The sequence below is a fragment of the Oncorhynchus clarkii genome, chromosome 12, assembly GCF_045791955.1.
Source record: "Oncorhynchus clarkii lewisi isolate Uvic-CL-2024 chromosome 12, UVic_Ocla_1.0, whole genome shotgun sequence".
NCBI classification, from domain to species: Eukaryota; Metazoa; Chordata; class Actinopteri; order Salmoniformes; family Salmonidae; genus Oncorhynchus; species Oncorhynchus clarkii.
In genome coordinates this window covers 38677049-38699642 of record NC_092158.1, presented here as the reverse complement: position 1 = coordinate 38699642, position 22594 = coordinate 38677049, and the positions used below count along the sequence as shown (strand labels likewise).

The window sequence follows — 22594 nt, the reverse complement described above, 5'->3', positions numbered from 1 at the left end:
TACTGGAGGCTGAGACAGGAGGGGTCAGGAGACAATGTGGCCCCCTCCGATGATACCCCGGACAGGGCCAAACAGGAAGGAAATAACCCCACCCACTTTGCCAAAGCACAGCCCCCACACCACTAGAGGGATATCTTCAACCACCAACTTACCATCCTGATTCAAGGCTGAGTATAGCCCACAAAGATCTCTTCCATGGCACAACCCAAGGAATGGGCACCAACCCAGACAGGAAGATCACGTCAGTGACTCAACCCACTCAAGTGACGCACCCCTCCTAGGGACGGCATGAAAAAGCACCAGTAAGCCAGTGACTCAGCCCCTGAAATATGGTTAGAGGCAGAGAATCCCAGTGGAGAGAGGGGAACCGGCCAGGCAGAGACAGCAAGGGCGGTTCGTTGCTCCAGAGCCTTTCCGTTCACCTTCACACTCCTGGGCCAGACTACACTCGATCATATGACCCACTGAAGAGATGAGTCTTCAGTAAAGACTTAAAGGTTGAGACCGAGTCTGCGTCTCTCACATGGGTAGGCAGACCATTCCATAAAAATTGAGCTCTATAGGAGAAAGCTCTGCCTCCAACTGTTTGCTTAGAAATTCTAGGGACAATTAGGAGGCCTGCGTCTTGTGACCGTAGCATACACGTAGGTATGTACGGCAGGACCAAATCTGAAAGATAGGTAGGAGCAAGCCCATGTAATGCTTTGTAGGTTGGCAGTAAAACCTTGAAATTAGCCCTTGCCTTAACAGGAAGCCAGTGTAAGGAGGCTAGCAATGGAGTAATATGATCAAATTTTGGGTTCTAGTCAGGATTCTAGCAGCCGTATTTAGCACTAACTGAAGTTTATTTAATGCTTTATCCGGGTAGCCGGAAAGTAGAGCATTGCAGTAGTCTAACCTAGAAGTAACAAAAGCATGGATTAATTTTTCTGCATAATTTTTGCACAGAAAGTTTCTGATTTTTGCAATGTTACGTAGATGGAAAAAGGCTGTCCTTGAAACAGTCTTGAAATGTTCGTCAAAAGAGAGATCAGGGTCCAGAGTAACGCCGAGGTCCTTCACAGTTTTATTTGAGACGACTGTACAACCATCAAGATTAATTGTCAGATCCAACAGAAGATCTCTTTGTTTCTTGGGACCTAGAACAAGCATCTCTGTTTTATCCGAGTTTAAAAGTAGAACGTTTGCAGCCATCTACTTCCTCATGTCTGAAACACAGGCTTCTAGCGAGGGCAATTTTGGAGCTTCACCATGTTTCATTGAAATGTACAGCTGTGTGTCATCCGCATAGCAGTGAAAGTTAACAGTATGTTTTCGAATGACATCCCCAAGAGGTAAAATATATAGTGAAAACAATAGTGGTCCTAAAATTTACAGTTGATTTGTCAGAGGACAAACCATCCACAGAGACAAACTGATATTTTTCCGACAGATAAGATCTAAACCAGGCCAGAACTTGTCCGTGTAGACCCATTTGGGTTTCCAATCTCTCCAAAAGAATGTGGTGATCGATGGTATCAAAAGCAACACTAAGGTCTAGGAGCACGAGGACAGATGCAGAGCCTCGGTCTGATGCCATGAAAAGGTCATTTACCACCTTCACAACTGCAGTCTCAGTGCTATGATGGGGTCTAAAACCAGACTGAAGCATTTTGTATACATTGTTTGTCTTCAGGAAGGCAGTGAGTTGCTGCGCAACAGCTTTTTCTAAAATGTTTGAGAGGAATGGAAGTTTCGATATAGGGCGATAGTTTCTTATATATATTCTTATATATTTCTTATGTAGGCCTCCTTGCTCGCACACACTTTTTTAGTTCTGCCCACAAATCTTCTATAATTTTGAGGTCAGGGCTTTATGATGGCCACTCCAATACCTTGACTTTGTTGTCCTTACTTTGGAAGTATGCTTGGGGTCATTGTCCATTTGGAAGACCCGTTTGCGACCAAGCTTTAACTTCCTGACTGATGTCTTGAGATGTTGCTTCAATATATCCACATAATTTTCCTGCCTCATGATGCCATCTATTTTGTGAATTACACCAGTCCCTCCTGCAGCATAGCACCCCCACAACATGATGCTGCCACCCCCGTGCTTCACGGTTGGGATGGTGTTCTTCGGCGTGCAAGCCTCCCCCTTTTTCCTCCAAACATATTGATGGTCATTATGGCCAAACAGTTCTATTTTTGTTTCATCAGACCAGAGGACATTTCTCCAAAAGTACATCTTTGTCCACATGTGCAGTTGCAAACCGTAGTCTGGCTTTTTTATGGCGGTTTTGGAGCAGTGGCTTCCCCCTTGCTGAGCGGCCTTTCAGGTTATGTCGATATTGGACTTGTTTTACTGTGGATATAGATACTTTTGTACCCGTTTCCTCCAGCATCTTCACAAGGTCCTTTGCTGTTGTTCTGGAATTGATTTGCACTTTTCACACCAAAGTACGTTCATCTCTAGGATACTGCTTCTTCCTGAGCGGTATGACGGCTGCGTGGTCCCATGGTGTTTATTCTTGCGTACTATTATTTGTACAAATGAACGTGGTACCTTCAGGCGTTTGGAAATTGCTCCCAAGGATGAACCAGACTTGTGGAGGTCTACAATTTTTTTTCTGAGGTCTTGGCTGATTATTTTGATTTTCCCATGATGTCAAGCAAAGAGGCACTGAGTTTGAAGGTAGGCCTTGAAATACATCCACAGGTACACCTCCAATTGACTCAAATGATGTCAATTAGCCTATCAGAAGCTTCTCAAGCCATGACATCATTTTCTGGAATTTTCCAAGCTGTTTAAAGGCACAGTCAACTTAGTGTATGTAAACCTCTGACCCACTGGAATTGTGATACAGTGAATTATAAGTGAAATAATCTGTCTGTAAACAATTGTTGGAAAAATGACTTGTGTCATGCAAAAGGTAGATGTCCTAACCGACTTGCCAAAACGATCATTTGTTAGCAAGAAATTTGTGGAGTTTAAAAACAAGTTTTAATGACTCCAACCTAACCTCCAACTTCAGCTGTATATTGGCATGTTTTCCGGCCTTCAACTTTGTCTCCGGCTGAACAACACCTGTGCCAATATATCCTCCAAACACCGGCTTCTCGGGCATTGTCACTCAATTGTACCATAGCATTGTTGAATACTAATTTCTGATGGGCTTGACGGGAATTCTAGAGCATGCATTATTTCCCTATACACCATGTCGATATTCATGTTATAAAAAATGTATTCCCTTCGACCACGCCCACAAATTGGGGAAAACAATCATTCTTTCCCGTTCGCCCCCATTGTAAAGGCGCCAACTTCGTTGTTGATTTTTTGTTATACAGAAATAACAACAATTGCAGAAAGAAATACCGAAACTTCTGTACTTTTTCAATACTAGAGCATGAAAAACGGTTCAGTACTAGATTCTTACTTTCGGTACTTGTGACTCACACCGTATACTGATTGAGAGGATGGAGTCTGTCTGGATTTTGTCTGACTCTTCTCAAGGGAGCAGTAGTAATCTGGCCAGCCTACTTGCTTATAGAACGGTGAGACAGCTGACATAGCGCAAGACACTTTTGAGAAGCAAGAGGATAGCGAGAGAATGCCAACAGCATGGCTTCTTCTTCTATTGATAACATCATACTCCTGACCCATCCTGTCTCAGCCTCCAGGTATTTATGCTGCAGTAGTTTATGTGTCGGGGGGCTAGGGTCAGTTTGTTATATCTGGAGTACTTCTCCTGTCCTATTCGGTGTCCTGTGTGAATCTAAGTGTGCGTTCTCTAATTCTCTCCTTCTCTCTTTCTTTCTCTCTCTCGGAGGACCTGAGCCCTAGGACCATGCCCCAGGACTACCTGACATGATGACTCCTTGCTGAACCCAGTCCACCTGGCCGTGCTGCTGCTCCAGTTTCAACTGTTCTGCCTTATTATTATTCGACCATGCTGGTCATTTATGAACATTTGAACATCTTGGCCATTTTCTGTTATAATCTCCACCCGGCGCAGCCAGAAGAGAACTGGCCATCCCACATATGCTCTCTCTAATTCTCTCTTTCTTTCTCTCTCTCGGAGGACCTGAGCCCTAGGACCATGCCCCAGGAATACCTGACATGATGACTCCTTGCTGTCCCCAGTCCACCTGACTGTGCTGCTGCTCCAGTTTCAACTGTTCTGCCTTATTATTATTCGACCATGCTGGTCATTTATGAACATTTGAACATCTTGGCCATGTTCTGTTATAATCTCCACCCGGCACAGCCAGAAGAGGACTGGCCCCCCCACATAGCCTGGTTCCTCTCTAGGTTTCTTCCTAGGTTTTGGCCTTTCTAGGGAGTTTTTCCTAGCCACCGTGCTTCTACACCTGCATTGCTTGCTGTTTGGGGTTTTAGGCTGGGTTTCTGTACAGCACTTTGAGATATCAGCTGATGTACACGGGGTATCACACATGTCTGGATCGAACATTGCAATCATAAATGTTGATACTGTAAATTACATGAGTTTTCAAATATGGAAATGTGAAGTGCATATTTGGACTCACGGGTACAGTGCCTTGCGAAAGTATTCGGCCCCCTTGAACTTTGCGACCTTTTGCCACATTTCAGGCTTCAAACATAAAGATATAAAACTGTATTTTTTTTGTGAAGAATCAACAACAAGTGGGACACAATCATAAAGTGGAACGACATTTATTGGATATTTCAAACTTTTTTAACAAATCAAAAACTGAAAAATTGGGCGTGCAAAATTATTCAGCCCCTTTACTTTCAGTGCAGCAAACTCTCTCCAGAAGTTCAGTGAGGATCTCTGAATGATCCAATGTTGACCTAAATGACTAATGATGATAAATACAATCCACCTGTGTGTAATCAAGTCTCCGTATAAATGCACCTGCACTGTGATAGTCTCAGAGGTCCGTTAAAAGCGCAGAGAGCATCATGAAGAACAAGGAACACACCAGGCAGGTCCGAGATACTGTTGTGAAGAGGTTTAAAGCCGGATTTGGATACAAAAAGATTTCCCAAGCTTTAAACATCCCAAGGAGCACTGTGCAAGCGATAATATTGAAATGGAAGGAGTATCAGACCACTGCAAATCTACCAAGACCTGGCCGTCCCTCTAAACTTTCAGCTCATACAAGGAGAAGACTGATCAGAGATGCAGCCAAGAGGCCCATGATCACTCTGGATGAACTGCAGAGATCTACAGCTGAGGTGGGAGACTCTGTCCATAGGACAACAATCAGTCGTATATTGCACAAATCTGGCCTTTATGGAAGAGTGGCAAGAAGAAAGCCATTTCTTAAAGATATCCATAAAAAGTGTCGTTTAAAGTTTGCCACAAGCCACCTGGGAGACACACCAAACATGTGGAAGAAGGTGCTCTGGTCAGATGAAACCAAAATGGAACTTTTTGGCAACAATGCAAAACGTTATGTTTGGCGTAAAAGCAACACCCTGAACACACCATCCCCACTGTCAAACATGGTGGTGGCAGCATCATGGTTTGGGCCTGCTTTTCTTCAGCAGGGACAGGGAAGATGGTTAAAATTGATGGGAAGATGGATGGAGCCAAATACAGGACCATTCTGGAAGAACCTGAGACTGGGACGGAGATTTGTCTTCCAACAAGACAATGATCCAAAACATAAAGCAAAATCTACAATGGAATGGTCAAAAATAAACATATCCAGGTGTTAGAATGGCCAAGTCAAAGTCCAGACCTGAATCCAATCGAGAATCTGTGGAAAGAACTGAAAACTGCTGTTCACAAATGCTCTCCATCCAACCTCACTGAGCTCGAGCTGTTTTGCAAGGAGGAATGGGAAAACATTTCAGTCTCTCGATGTGCAAAACTGATAGAGACATACCCCAAGCGACTTACAGCTGTAATCGCAGCAAAAGGTGGTGCTACAAAGTATTAACTTAAGGGGGCTGAATAATTTTGCACGCCCAATTTTTCAGTTTTTGATTTGTTAAAAAAGTTTGAAATATCCAATAAATGTCGTTCCACTTCATGATTGTGTCCCACTTGTTGTTGATTCTTCACAAAAAAATACAGTTTTATATCTTTATGTTTGAAGCCTGAAATGTGGCAAAAGGTCGCAAAGTTCAAGGGGGCCGAATACTTTCGCAAGGCACTGTATGTGGTTTGCTGACATGACATCAAAACGATATTTGTTATAATCCTCAAGTCCAACAGTTTTTTTTCAATTTCAACTTATTTTAGACGAAATAGTGAATTGTGCAAGGGTGCCAATATATTTGACCACAACTGTACATGTTTATGTTATGTTTTAGTATTTCATTGCAGGTGCAAGGACTACAACTGAAAAACAAAGTAGAGGGGAAAAAGAGGAGGAAATACCTACCAGAGCAAGTTTTGGGCAGCATGTGTTTTGCTTGTTCCTTCTCACTACCTTGGCACCATGAAGTGGAGGCCGGAAGGTTTGGCCATGCCGGGGAGTGTGAGGAGGACGTTGTATCGGGAGAGAGCTCGCAGCACCAGGGCCCGGCCATGCAGGTAGAGCAGAGCCTCACACACTTGCAGCACCACCAATAGCATGGTCTCAGCACTCACCACTGGGAACTCAGCACGCTGGTGTGGAGGAGCACAATTAAGCATGCATTTCATTTATCCAAATATTTAAGTATAAAACACAGATAAATGTTGAAAGTGTGTGTGTGTGTGTGTGTGTGTGTGTGTGTGTGTGTGTGTGTATGTGCGCCTGTGTGACTGGTGGGGATTACCCTCTGGTACAGCAAGTTGTGCAGGGAGCTAACGTAGATCCTCTCAAACAACAGGCGGACCCTTAGCAGGTCACTGGACATGCCCAATGTCATCAGCTGAAGCAGGTCAGGATGTAACAGACAGTCACACTGTAGTTACTGGGTTAGGCACTATATCCCTAGACGACAGCGTCAATACCACTGAAATGACAGGTGTGATTTAGGTAAAAGACTATCATTTGGAGGAACACTAGTGGAAACTCAGCGCAGCAGTTCTTTCATATTTTCTTTAAGGGGTTTAAAAAAGTTCAAACAGATTTTGTTGATGTCTTCTCACCTGGAGAACTCTAGCTCAATGAGCAGCAGATCCAGGTAGTAAAGCCCTGCGCAGGCATGCATTTTAATCCTGAGCCCTACCCATGACGTTCAGACACTACCCTACCCATGACGTTCAGACACTACCCTACCCATGACGTTCAGACACTACCCTACCCATGACGTTCAGACACTACCCTACTCATGACGTTCAGACACTACCCTACCCATGACGTTCAGACACTACCCTACCCATGACGTTCAGTCACTACCCTACCCATTCCCATGACGTTCAGACACTACCCTACCCAGGCCCATGACGTTCAGACACTACCCTACCCATGACGTTCAGACACTACCCTACCCATGACGTTCAGACACTACCCTACCCATGACGTTCAGACACTACCCTACCCATTCCCATGACGTTCAGACACTACCCTACCCATGCCCATGACGTTCAGACACTACCCTACCCATTCCCATGACGTTCAGACACTACCCTACCCAGGCCCATGACGTTCAGACACTACCCTACCCAGGCCCATGACGTTCAGACACTACCCTACCCAGGCCCATGACGTTCAGACACTACCCTACCCATGCCCATGACGTTCAGACACTACCCTACCCATGCCCATGACGTTCAGACACTACCCTACCCATGACGTTCAGACACTACCCTACCCATGCCCATGACGTTCAGACACTACCCTACCCAGGCCCATGACGTTCAGACACTACCCTACCCATGACGTTCAGACACTACCCTACCCATGACGTTCAGACACTACCCTACCCATGACGTTCAGACACTACCCTACCCATTCCCATGACGTTCAGACACTACCCTACCCAGGCCCATGACGTTCAGACACTACCCTACCCATGACGTTCAGACACTACCCTACCCATGCCCATGACGTTCAGACACTACCCTACCCATTCCCATGACGTTCAGACACTACCCTACCCAGGCCCATGACGTTCAGACACTACCCTACCCAGGCCCATGACGTTCAGACACTACCCTACCCATGACGTTCAGACACTACCCTACCCATGCCCATGACGTTCAGACACTACCCTACCCATGACGTTCAGACACTACCTACCCATGCCCATGACGTTCAGACACTACCCTACCCATGACGTTCAGACACTACCCTACCCATGACGTTCAGACACTACCCTACCCATGCCCATGACGTTCAAACACTACCCTACCCATGCCCATGACGTTCAGACACTACCCTACCCATGCCCATGACGTTCAGACACTACCCTACCCATTCCCATGACGTTCAGACACTACCCTACCCATGACGTTCAGACACTACCCTACCCATGCCCATGACGTTCAGACACTACCCTACCCATGCCCATGACGTTCAAACACTACTCTACCCATGCCCATGACGTTCAGACACTACCCTACCCATGCCCATGACGTTCAGACACTACCCTACCCATTCCCATGACGTTCAGACTACCCTACCCATGACGTTCAGACACTACCCTACCCATGCCCATGACGTTCAGACACTACCCTACCCATGCCCATGACGTTCAGACACTACCCTACCCATGCCCATGACGTTCAGACACTACCCTACCCATGCCCATGACGTTCAGACACTACCCTACCCATGCCCATGACGTTCAGACACTACCCATGCCCATGACGTTCAGACACTACCCTACCCATGCCCATGACGTTCAGACACTACCCTACACAGGCCCATGACGTTCAGACACTACCCTACCCATGCCCATGACGTTCAGACACTACCCTACCCATGCCCATGACGTTCAGACACTACCCTACCCATGACGTTCAGACACTACCCTACCCATGCCCATGACGTTCAGACACTACCCTACCCATGCCCATGACGTTCAGACACTACCCTACCCATGACGTTCAGACACTACCCTACCCATGACGTTCAGACACTACCCTACCCATGCCCATGACGTTCAGACACTACCCTACCCATGCCCATGACGTTCAGACACTACCCTACCCATGCCCATGACGTTCAGACACTACCCTACCCATGACGGTCAGACACTACCCTACCCATGACGGTCAGACACTACCCTACCCATGATGTTCAGACACTACCCTACCCAGGCCCATGACGTTCAGACACTACCCTACACATGACGTTCAGACACTACCCTACCCATGACGTTCAGACACTACCCTACCCATGACGTTCAGACACTACCCTACCCATGCCCATGACGTTCAGACACTACCCTACCCATGCCCATGACGTTCAGACACTACCCTACCCAGGCCCATGACGTTCAGACACTACCCTACCCATGACGTTCAGACACTACCCTACCCAGGCCCATGACGTTCAGACACTACCCTACCCAGGCCCATTTGCTTTTGCCAAATTTAAAGCCCGGCCCTGCCCAAAACCCGAAATCAGAAATAACTTCCTCCGTTAGTAAATCCATTAGCTTCTCCTTGATGTCTGCCACTCGCTCTGCGTGCGCTTTGCTCTTAGCGGTTCTGAGTCTGTGAGTCTCCATAGCAACGGTTCCGCTTGTACTTAGCTGTTTGCTACTTTTCGGCACTCTAAACTCCGACAAAACTCAAGGAACATTATTTTCTATGAAATAATCGCTCCTGTCTTATATTTAACAAGGTTGAAGCACTTCTGACACCATGTTATGATCTTAGTCAGATATGACTATACTGAGAAGCAGAACACGAACAAATGGCTCAGCTCCAAATTGTTAGTGATCAAGTTAGTGACTGCGGAGAGGGACTGCAGCTCCTTTAAAGTGACCATGCAGCCCTTCCAGCTGTAACATCCAGCTTAGTGGACAAAATCAAAGACTGTAGCTTCTTAATTGATGCGATCCCATAGGAGTTATATAAGATGTGGTTCCAGGCCCCAGTGGTGTTACTTGGTCATGGTAATGAAGGAGCCACAGGTGAAGGAGAGGAGGGGTTAATGTCCCCCTGCCCTAACTCACTGTCCCCAATCACAGGCAGGGAGGCCAGAAGACCCAATGCATGCCCCGGCTTATCTATAGACAACTGGGTCCAGCAAGAAAACACGGGGTCACTGAGTCTCATCCAGATACACAATACTGCCATTCCAAAATATTACCACACTATATGTCATTTAGCAGACGCGTTTATCCAAATAAACTCCAACACTATCCAGTATATGACAGTCTCATGATGATGATATAGAGACAAATCCTAATAAGACATGTGGGCACATGATGCAACTTTTTTTGTCTTAAATCAACATCACTGATTTAGGCAAAAGTTTGATCTTGAGCCAGAGTGAATACATGTTTGAACCATTATGTTCCTTTCCGAACTGTATCACAGGTTTGGTCATCTTTCGGTTGAGGTGCAGTTCAGAGCCACTGCAACATGGGAGAGGCCATCAGGCCAGGAAAAATAGATAACTCAGAGTATGGTGCCATGCAAAACACATATAAAACGTGCTGTACTAAAACGCTTATTAGCATATCAGAATTTCTATTACACAACTTTGAAGTATTTACTTTATGTCTAAAAGAGAGGAGACTTGAGAGAGTATTTATGTGCAGTGTGTGAATGACTTGTCAGTCTTACTGGTTGGGGTCAGCTCCATATTGCAGTAGCAGCTCCGTAACACCTGCCCGGCCCAGGAGAGAGGCACAAGAACAGAGGTGTCTTTCCCAAGTGACTGACACAGTCCACATCCACACCTATAGCACGGCATCAGAACAATTGATGAATGATAAACTTCATTAGGAAACCATTTATTCATAACTGCAAAGCTCACTGGGTAGGTACTAATAGGTAGGGATGACAAATGCTTACTCATCATCGTCATGCATTACTTGTGTTATTGTTTTGTTTTACCTTTCTTGAGCAGCTTCTCCATCTTGTGCAGATTCTTCTCTGTAGTGTACTAGTGCAGCTGAGCAGGTAAACCTCTATTCTTCACAATGCCTAATCGCACTGGGCAGGGTACCGTCAAAGCAGTTATCCTGCTCCATTCAGGTCCAACTAAAGATACCACCAGGTGGGTCGCTGAGGTTAAATAAGATGTGCTGAATGTCAGTTAGCTGACTAGCTAAAAACAGCTATTTTTTCTTCTATCCAGACAGTACATTATATAAAGACCTTGTAAAAAGTACATACATTCAGAGTTTTTATAACTTTTTTTGTTTTCAAAAACAAGTCGGTCCCTCTCCTTGTTCGGGCGGTGTTCGGCGGTCGACGTCACCGATCTTCTAGCCATCACGGATCCATTTTTAATTTTCCATTGGTTTTGTCTTTCTTCACACCTGGTTCCAATCCCATCAATTACATGTTGTGTATTTAACCCTCTGTTTCCCATCACGTCCTTGTCGGAGATTGTTTGTTTGTATGTTCGTGTGTTATGTATTGGTGCGCGATGGGTTCTTGTACCCACTTTGATTTATTTTGTCATTTTGGTTTGGTCTATTAAACGACTCCATTTATACCAAGTTGGATTCTCCTGCGCCCGACTTCCCTGCCACCTACAAACACATTATTACATCAGAAGAAGAAATTGTGTTAATATATTGTTCAATTTAATTCTCAAAAATAATAAACAGAGATTTTCGACTCATAAAACAGCTGTCTAGCTAGTTGTCTCGACCTCTGATGCTCAGCTATGAAAACCCAACTGACATTTACTCCTGAGGTGCTGACCTGTTGCACCCTATTTAACCTCTGTGATTATTATTTGACCCTGCAGGTCATCTATGAACCTTTTGAACACCTTGAAGAACGATCTGGCGTTAAAGGCCATGTACTCTTATAATCTCCACCGGGCACAGCCAGAAAAGGACTGGCGAGCCCTCAAAGCCTGGTTCTTCTGTAGGTTTCTTCCTAAATTCCTGCCTTTCTAGGGAGTTTTTCCTAGCCACTGGGCTTCTATATCTGCAAATTGCTTGCTTGCTTGCTCTATGGGGTTTTAGGCTGGATTTCTGTATAAGCACTTTGTGACATACAGTTGAAGTTGGAAGTTTACATACACTTAGGTTGGAGTCATTAAAACTTGTTTTTCAACAACTCCACAAATTTCTTGTTAACAAACTATAGTTTTGGCATGTTGGTTAGGACATCTACTTTGTGCATGACACAAGTCATTTTTCCAACAATTGTTTACAGACAGATTATTTCACTTATAATTCACTGTATCACAATTCCAGTGGGTCAGAAGTTTACATACACTAAGTTGACTGTGCCTTTAAACAGCTTGGAAAATTCCAGAAAATGATGTCATGGCTTGAGAAGCTTCTGATAGGCTAATTGACATAATTTGAGTCAATTGGAGATATACCTGTGGATGTATTTCAAGGCCTACCTTCAAACTCAGTGCCTCTTTGCTTGACATCATGGGAAAATCAAAAATAAATCATCCAAGGCCTTAGGATCTTTTTTTTAGACCTCCACAAGTCTGGTTCATCCTTGGGAGCAATTTCCAAATGCCTGAAGGTGCCACGTTCATTTGTGCAAACAACAGTACGCAATTATAAACACCATGGGACCACGCAGCCGTCATACCGCTCAGGAAGAAGACTCGTTCTGTCTCCTAGAGATGAACGTACTTTGGTGCGAAAAGTGCAAATCAATCCCAGAACAACAGCACACAATTCACCCAACTTATTGTAGGAAGCTCGTGGAAGACTACCAAAAATGTTTGACCCAAGTTAAACAATTTAAAGACAATGCTACCAAATACTAATTGATTGTATGTACACTTCTGACTCACTGGGAATGTGATGAAAGAAATACAAGCTGAAATAAATCGATCTCTCTACTATTATTCTGAACTTTCACATTCTTAAAATAAAGTGGTGATCCTAACTGACCTAAAATTTTTACTAGGATTAAATGTCAAGAATTGTGAATAACTGAGTTTAAATGTATTTGGCTAAGGTGTATGTAAACGTCTGACTTCAACGGTATATGCTGATGTAAAAATGACTTTAAAAATACATTTGATTGATTGATATTTGAGTGATTGATTGATACTGTTCATTTACTTCTCCTTGCCTGGGTTTACATTCATTGACCACACGGGGGCGACATAATGTAACGTAGGTCGGTGGAGCTCGTGAACACAATTTAGGAGGGATCGTTGAAAACGGCTAGCTACTTACTTGCAAGTTGCTTTTCTCATAGCTAGCTAGCAGGTGTCTAGTTAACTCCAGCTTCTGTAGAAGTAAAACGTGTCTTACTGAGGAGGTAGCTAAGCGAAAAACTGGAGTTTTATAAAAGTTATATTTTCTGTGCTAGGCATTTTCACTGAGGTGTTTGTTATGGGATTTTTATGAATAATGACTAAATTAGGTATACATTTAACTATAACTAAACATAATACTACTATGTTACTGTATGAATGTATGAATCTTATTATAATCATAATACTGAATATAATGTGTGTAGTTTTAGTCAAGAATTATAACAAGGACTTTCTGTTCCTTGTTAGAAACTAATGGAGACATAGTCAGACCGGCTGGAATACTGTATTCCTTACAGGACATTCTGTCCCTACCCAGGGAGGGGAGAGACCTTGGGCTTGTAGTAGATTGTTTAACAGGTGGCAGACAATGTGGGAACTATATTGCCATTGTATCTGAGAGGAGGAGAGACATTTATGACGAAATGTGAGGTATATAAATCAATGTACATGATATTATGACCAGAGCTCTCGGAAAATAAACGCTACTGATTCATTTTGAGACTGGTCTCTGTCCATTTTATGCAAATAAGTATCTTACAAATTCTTAGAAACGGACAGAGTGTTTTAATTGAATTGGTTAATGAACATAAAGGTGTTAGAAACTGGTTCAATGTATCAAGCAAATTATCATTACTGGCAAGTGGCATGCTAGCTTTTTAATTTGTCTGCCCGTATCCATCTCATTCAGGTCGCTGAAATGGGTAAGAAAGAGAAGGTGGCAGAGGGCTGTGTTAAGCTACGCCGCCTGTCAAAGTGAAACTGCTTAAATCTGGGTTTCATTCCGCTGCAGACGTGTTTGACTTGCAACCTCCAACTAAGCAAAGTTAGCCAACCAGTCACAGTTGTTGTAGTTGTTGATGTATCATTATTACAGTAGTAGATTATAATACAGTTACAGGACATGAACTGGGTGAAACAAATTACACCTAAATATCCCAAATATATTGTTTTTGTCAATGTGTGGTGCCAACTTTTTCCCCCAATGTGTCTTACAGTGCATTAACATTTGTATCTCTCCCCTTCAAGATTGTCTATCTTGTCCTCTTCAGCTCCATCCCTGTGTTTGTATTTGTAGAGGCTCCCAGAAGGAGGCGGTAGAGGTGCTGCAGCCTGTGAGGTGTGAGTCTGGCCAGGAGAGAGCAGCAGCATGCAGGCTAACGGCACAGGAGCTTCTGGAGGAAGAGCAGGAGCTGGGCACCATCTTCACCTTCTGCTCAGCGCTGGACACAGCCCTGGGAGGGAGCCTGCCGGTGGCGAAGAGCACTGAGGCCTGCGAGGCGCCTGGAGTGGGAAATACCCAGCTCTGGTAAGCTCTGGTACCTCTGTGTGGAAGAGTTACTCACCTGTTCCGTATAATGTAATAATAACATAGTAAAATAACTGCACCATACATTCACACCTAAACCCCTCCTTATGTGTCCCTAAGTATCCAGTTGGCAGTAGATGTGCAGATCCCTATGTGTTTTGGGGGGCTGGGAGACAAGGCTCTGTACATAGACACAGAGGGCAGCTTCTTGGTCCAGAGGGCTGTGGACCTAGCCCAGGCAGCTGTGGACCACTATGGGCTGCTAGCAGAGGATGCACGTAACTAAGTAGTACAGGACAGAACAAAAACAATGAGACTGAACGTTTATATCATCCATCATGTAGGATGACTTATAACTGATTTCTTAAGCATCTAATTAGTGCTTATGAGTCAAATCAAATCTAATTTGATTTGTCACATGCGCCGAATTCACCTTACAGTGAAATGCTTACTTACAAGCCCTTAACCAACAATGCAGTTTTAAGAAAGACTTTCAAATGTTACACATATTCGTCACATCGGTAGTTGTCACTACATTGTCATACATACTAGGCTATGAAGAGAATGGTTTACTGATGAAAAACTGTAGTATTGTTCTGTTATTTGGTAAATGCTGACATAAGGGGATCAACAGTACTGTTGCATGCATTCAATCACTGCTTGCTCGTTTCGTCACACCTTTTAATCGCTACACTATGTGTGAGCCATGACAAAATGTACAACAATAGAGACGGTTTAGAGAAGGGTTCCGTCTTAGATTCAAGCTTAATTGGAGAAATGTTTTACTTCACTGTCTCTGATTTATTTGTCTTAATTTTTTCCTTCTCCAGAGCAGCAGAAGGCCTTGAAGGAGCTGACTGTGGAAACAATCTTTTCCACCCTCGTCCTCGTCCGTTACCATGACTACGTGGAGCTGTTGGCGGAGATGTATCTCCTGGCTGACTTCCTGGCTCAGCACCCTGAGGTACTAATCCCTACCAATACTGTCACTGATCCCAAAATATCCAACCAATCCAAAGGGGTTATTTCTACAACCTCCATTTTGGGTTGGGCTCCGTTCCATTTCAATTCCAGTCAATTTCAAGGAACGAGTCGAAATGGAATTCCTTAACTGAAATGCTCATAGAAAATTATGGTTAAATTTCTGGATTGACTGGAGCAAAATAGAATAGTAAAAAAACTGGAACAGCAAAGACAGCATCAATAAAATACTTTGCTTGTGGCTTTTGTATATTAACTTGGGCCCCAGTATTGGTCAAATCCAGGTCCAGCTGGTGGTGATTGACAGCATTGCCTTCCTGTTTCACCATTGCTTTGATGACCTCTCCCAGAGGACCCGCCTCCGGAACAGCCTCGCCCAGCAACTCATCCAGATGGCCACCAATCGCAATGTCGCAGTATGACCTGACATTGTCCACCTTGCTGCCTCACCAGACTTTCACTAATTTCTTCTCCATCGTTTGTATTCTTAACCCGTCTTCCTTTTAGCTGGTGATAACTATTTTCTAGGCCTGGTAAAAAACACATTTAAAGGAGCAATAACAACCAAGAAGAGTCCAGTTACAACCACATCCTCCCATAATTTATAGAGCCTATCTACCTACTCCCTATTGCAAACTACTATAATGTATAGTAAATAGCCATAACTGAGCTATCCTTCCAAGCCCAACCAAAACTATGCTCACCAGACTTGCTTTGTGTCTCTCTGTCCCTACTCAGTATTTACTACCTCCCATCTCCGGTCCCAATCCAACCACGCATTTAGACTAAGCACTCTCATTCCAAGAGATAAAAAGGCTCTTATTAGTGCAATGCTGATTTAAGCAGCCAGGTAGATTGGGATCTAAATGGAATGGCCGCTCCATGCCAGGATGGCGCTGCACAGTTTTTAATCAGCAAAAGAGTTATCTTATGAGCCCTGGAGCAAATTCACTTTGTTATAGTAATTTGTTGGTTGGCGGCACTCAGGGACCCCTTGGAGGACACACAGGAAAAACAACACAGCCAGTGGATAGGACAACCTGTTCCAATGTGAGCGGGGGGACCCTAGGGGTCCATGGAGGTACTGCTAGCGGTCAGCGATGTTAGTTTAGTTTTCCTTTTCCAATTATAATGTGGGGTGGTCCAAAAAATTAAATACTGTCTACCAAATCTTTTCATTAAAAAAATGGTCATTCCTTCTTCTTGCCATTTATCACTCACCTGATGATAAGACAAGAAATGTGATTTTTTTGGTGGGCTAAGGTAGGATGGGGGTCCCTGGGTTGCCGGTTTGCCTGGGAGGGGGTCCCTGACAAGAAAAGGTTGAAGGCCCCTGCCGTACAGTCATACCAGTAATGATCCTCTGATTGTGGAGAGCTGGAGTTCTTTTCTGCTGCTCTGCTGTAGAGAGGGAGAGTATGACTCATCCTGACGCAAGCCCACAGGACCTGTCTCTATGTTTGCTGAGTACATTCCTACTGTATGTCTACCAATACCTAAGTCCACAAAACCTATTATTGTGTTACTCGGTGCCCAAGTCCACATAATAACCTAGTCTAAATGCCATCTCCAATGTCGTCTCTCAGTCTGAAATGACAATATAGCATACCGGCTGTATTGCTGATGGAAGGAGCATCAACACATAGGCAGGAAATTATAAACACTACACAATAATTTTGGGTCTCCCAGCCTCACAGCTGTAAAGGACAGCAATTGAAGTGGAAAAAAGGAGGTGCCACTAATAATGTGTTGTTAAGGAGGGATGTGTTTTATTCATTGACAAACTCTTCTTTTCTCAGAACATACCACTGCATCAATGAGACTGAAGAGGACTTTTTACCTTTACTTTTTCTATCAGGGTGAAATGATTAACACAATACATTTTGCCTGTTGTCTTGTTTTTGCCTCTATCATGTTTCTGCGGAAGCCAGTTTCCTTTTGATGAACTTTAATTTCCTTTGTGTTTAGGTTATTCGTGCCAATCAGACTTCAAAGGTTTGAATCAGCCAATCGAAGCTTATTCCTGCCTTAGATGAAAAGGACGGCTCCCGAGTGGTGCAGCGGTCAAAGGCACAGCATCTCAGTGCTAGAGGCGTCACTACAGACTAGAGGTCGACCGATTATGATTTTTCAACGCCGATACCGATTATTGGAGGACCAAAAAAGCCGATACTGATTAATCAGCCGATTTTTAAAAAATGCATTTGTAATAATGACAATTACAACAATAGTGAATGAACATTTATTTTAACTTAATATAATACATCAATAAAATCAATTTAGCCTCAAGTAAATAATGAAACATGTTCAATTTGGTTTAAATAATGCAAAAACAAAGTGTTGGAGAAGAAAGAAAAAGTGCAATATGTGCCATGTAAGAAAGCTAACGTTTAAGTTCCTTGCTCAGAACATGAGAACATATGAAAGCTGGTGGTTCCTTTTAACATGAGTCTTCAATATTCCCAGGTAAGAAGTTTTAGGTTGTAGTTATTATAGGAATAATAGGACTATTTCCCTCTATACCATTTGTATTTCATTAACCGTTGACTATTGGATGTTCTTATAGGCACTTTAGTATTGCCAGTGTAACAGTGTAGCTTCCGTCCCTCTCCTCGCTCTGTGATGTTTTATTGAAAACGACCTAACTATTAACAAATTTACTGCCTGGTGATGTCATACCACCAAAACAGGCTGACATTTCAGGCGATCTTTTCAAACAGCTCTTACACTTAAAGGGCATTATTATAATTTTCACAATTTTGTAGTATTATTCCAACCTCAATTGTCACGCCCTGATTTCACGTGTCTTTGTGCTTGTCTCCACCCCCCTCCAGGTGTTGCCCATCTGCCCCATTATTTCCTGTGTATTTATACCTGTGTTCTTTGTTTGTCTGTTGCCAGTTCGTCTTGTGTATGCCCCGTACTTCTGTTTGCTCTCTAGTCCCTCTTTTCTATTTTTTCCAGTTTTGACCATTCTGCCTGCCCTGACCCTGAGCCTGCCTGCCGTTCTGTACCTTTCGGACTCTGCTCTGGATTACTGCCCTCTGCCTGCCCTTGACCTGTTGTTTACCTGACCCGTTTTTGTAATAAACTTTTGTTACTTCGACCTGTCACCATCTGGGTCTTATCCTGAGGTCTGATAGAAATGCACTGGGCCTTTAATGGTCTTCTGATAGACCTCCTTTTCACAATGGATTGGCAGACTAGATCAACTCGGACAACAAAAATAATCCTTGCTCTGTGCACCCACACCATTAAGTGATTTGGACTGTCAGTTTTGGGCGGTTCCTCAACAACCAAATTATAATGAGATGCCTGAGTGCATCTCTCCTGCTCTGCCACAGATATTACATCCAGCACCAGTCAAGTGGTTTTGAGGGAGGCCTGGTAATGCATCTCTGTAATGAAATTATACACTTTAGAGCTGGCCTCTGTAGCATTGGGAAGGCAGGTGAAATACGAACACCTTTGCTCACATTGACATTGCTTGTTCTGATATCCAGGCTGTATCACAACCGGCCGTTATTGGGAGTCCCACAGAGCGGCGCACAATTGGCCCAATGTCGTGTGGGTAGGCCGTCATTGTAAATAAGAATTTGTTCTTAACTGACTTGCCTAGTTAAATAAAGGTTAAATATTATAATTTTTTAAATGTCTTAATTTCTTATTTTTGTTTCACTTTTGGATTATGTGTGTATTATTATTGTATTGCTAGATATTGCTGTATTGTTGGAGCTAGATACTTAAGCATTTTGCTGCACCTGCGATAACATCTTCAAATCTGTGTACGCGACCAATAAACTTTGATTTGATTTGGACCTCATTTCACGTGGAGAAATCCTCAGGATGAACGATGTTCAGCTCACAGTTATATGTCAAATACTGCATCCATGATGACATTGGAAGTAAGGGGAAATACAGAACTCTGTTGGATGGTATGCTGTTCTTGTGGCGCGCACACACACACAAACGCGAAATTGTCTTGTTCGTGTTTTGTGTCAAGCCAAAATTTGTCCAAGAGCTTTTTGGCAATTAATTAGAGCGTGATTGTTCTTTAGAAATATTGACAGCAGCTGCTTCCAAGACCCACACACACACACTCAGAGCCAGCTCTAGCCTTTTGGGGCCCCTCTGCAAGATTGCTTATGCCTGGACCTGGCCCTGCACACATTGTGCACAAATGCACACTGTCCACACACTCACACACACATGACTAGAGAGCAAATCAATGAATCATTTTCTGAACCCAATAAGTAGCCTAAGAAGTTTACCATTACTTCATGAAAACCTCTCATGACCTCCAAGTAAACTTAACCTATGGGGGTATTGATACCTTGGGTCAATGTTACATTTGATCTTTTCTAACAAGCCAAAGTAGGTAGTAGGTACAAAATCAGAACAAGCACTTCCTACAAAATAATGCTAAATGCATTGAACCTAACTCTGCTTAATGTACCCAGATATGTCTTTAACCCTTTAACTGGCACACCAGGAAAATATCTATAAAATAAATATGTGCATTTAGCCTCAGTATAGACAATAACTAAATAATGTTTCTTTGATAGATAATGCATTGCAAAATGCATCGCAAACAATTAGTGTAAAGTCATTTTGTATTGGAATTTGCAAAGACTTTCATTTATACATGAAGTAGTGTTGTTTGCTCCATTTACTTATAATGGAAGATAGGCCTAGTTAAATTAGGACTGATATCAAATATTAATAAAATACTTTACATTTGTGTCAAAATATGAATATCAGAATGCATGTAAATGAATGTGTTTATAATTTATATGCTTAGAATACCAGTAAAATGACATGTACTGCATGATATTGTGAAACATATTGAAGGTAACAGACAGACAGTAAATAATTATATGGATTTGAAAGGATTTTTGAATTTGAAAAAAATAATCCTTTGACAATATTTCTCCGTTGTCCATGTTCACAAACTGAGTTAATAGCATTCCTTTAATGGGCAACTCAACTGCCTGATAGAGCATACATTTGTAAAACAACATATTAGTAATTTAATAATTCTTAAATTATGTTTTAGAGTTCAACAACATTTTACAACATTGCAATTTCCCATTGTATACACAATTACACTGAACATAAATATAAATGCAACATGTAAAGTGTGGGTCCCATGTTTCATGAGCTGAAATAAAATATCCTCGAAATGTTCCAAATGCACAAAAAGCTTATTTCGCTCAAATGTTTTGCCCAAATTTGTTTAAACACCCTGTTAGTGAGTATTTCTATTTTGCCAAGATAATCCATCCACCTGACAGGTGTGGCATATCAAGAAGCTGATTAAACAGCATAATCATTACACAGGTGCACCTTGTGCTGGGGACAAAAGGCCACAAAATGTGCAGTTTTGTCACACAACACAATGCCACAGATGTCTCAACTTTTGAGGGAGCATGTAATTGGCATGCTGACTGCAGGAATTTCCAGCAGGGCTGTTGCCAGATAATTTAATATTAATTTCTCTACCATAAGCCGGAATCAACATAGTTTTAGAGAATTTGGCAGTACGTCCAACCGGCTTCACAACCACAGACCGCGTGTATGGTGTTGTGTGGGCGAGCGGTTTGATGATGTCAACATTGTGAACAGAGTGCCCCATGGTGGCGGTGGGGTTATGGTATGTGCAGGCATAAACTACAGACAACGAACACAATTGCATTTTATTGATGGCAATTTGAATGCACAGCGACACCGTGACCAGATCCTGAGGCCCATTGTTGTGCCGTTCATCCACTGCCAACACCTCATGTTTCAGCATGATAATGCACAGCCAGCCCCATGTCGCAAGGATCTGTATACAATTTCTGAAAGCTGAAAATGTCCCAGTTCTTCCATGGCTTGCAGACTCATCAGACATGTAACCCATTGAGCATGTTTGGGATGTTCTGGATCGACGTGTACGACAGTGTGTTCCAGTTCCTGCCAATATCCAGCAACTTCGCACAGCCATTGAAGAGGAGTGGGACAACATTCCACAGGCCAAAATCAACATCCTGATCAACTCTATGCGAAGGACATGTGTCACTCTGAATGAGGCAAATGGTGGTCACACCAGATACTGAGTGGTTTTCTGATCCACGCTCCTACTTTTTTAAAAAGGTATCTATGACCAACAGACATATCTGTATTCCCAGTCATGTGAAACACATAAATCAGGGCCTAATTTATTTATTTATATTGACAGATGTTCTTATATGAACTGTAACTCAGTAAAATCTTTGAAATTGTTCCATGTTGCGTTTTATATTTTTGTTCAGCATAGTAAAAAAGAAAATGTGGTAAATGAGGTTCAGTTTTGCTCTTGTTCACTTCCTGGTTTTCATCTTTGAATGCATGTTTCAATGTAAAAAAATATGGGTGTTTCGATAATGAAAACCACATGATAATTTTACTAAATGACATTGGTTGAGATTATAAATATGCCAAACAAAATGTAATTTATTTTAAAATTGGTTGTCAAAGTTAGCTTAACCGCCTCGTTGAGCTGCCTGTTAAAGGGTTAAAACCACTGATTATTGCACTTGTAGCTTAACTGAACAGCTCTGCAGGTATTGAAATGGTTAATTCTCATTCTGAGTGAAATCCACTACAGTGGATATTTTTAGCATGGGTGCTTGGTGTCCTATATACACATTTAAGCCATAGAATCTCACTATTGATGCCAAGCTGTTGATGAATGCTAAAAGTGCTGTTTTATCATGGATAAAGGCCCTATCCATATATACTGAACAAAAATATGAACGCAACATGTAAAGTTTTGGTCCCATGTTTCATAAGCTGAAATAAAACATCCCAGGCATTTTCTATACGTACATAAAGCTTATTTCACTCAAATGTTTTGCCCAAATTTGTTTAAACCCCTGTTAGTGAGCATTTCTCTTTTGCCAAGATAATCCATCCACCTGACAGGTGTGGCATATAAAGAAGCTGATTAAACAGCATGATCAATACACAGGTGTACCTTGTGCTAGGGATAATAAAAGGCTACTCTAAAAT

General features: G+C 42.8%; 1 pseudogene; it reads left to right on the top strand.

Annotated features, from left to right (window-relative positions):
• The first annotated feature begins 9930 nt into the window (after positions 1-9930).
• LOC139422460 (DNA repair protein RAD51 homolog 3-like) lies at positions 9931-17671 on the top strand (annotated as a pseudogene).
• The last annotated feature ends 4923 nt before the right edge of the window (positions 17672-22594 follow it).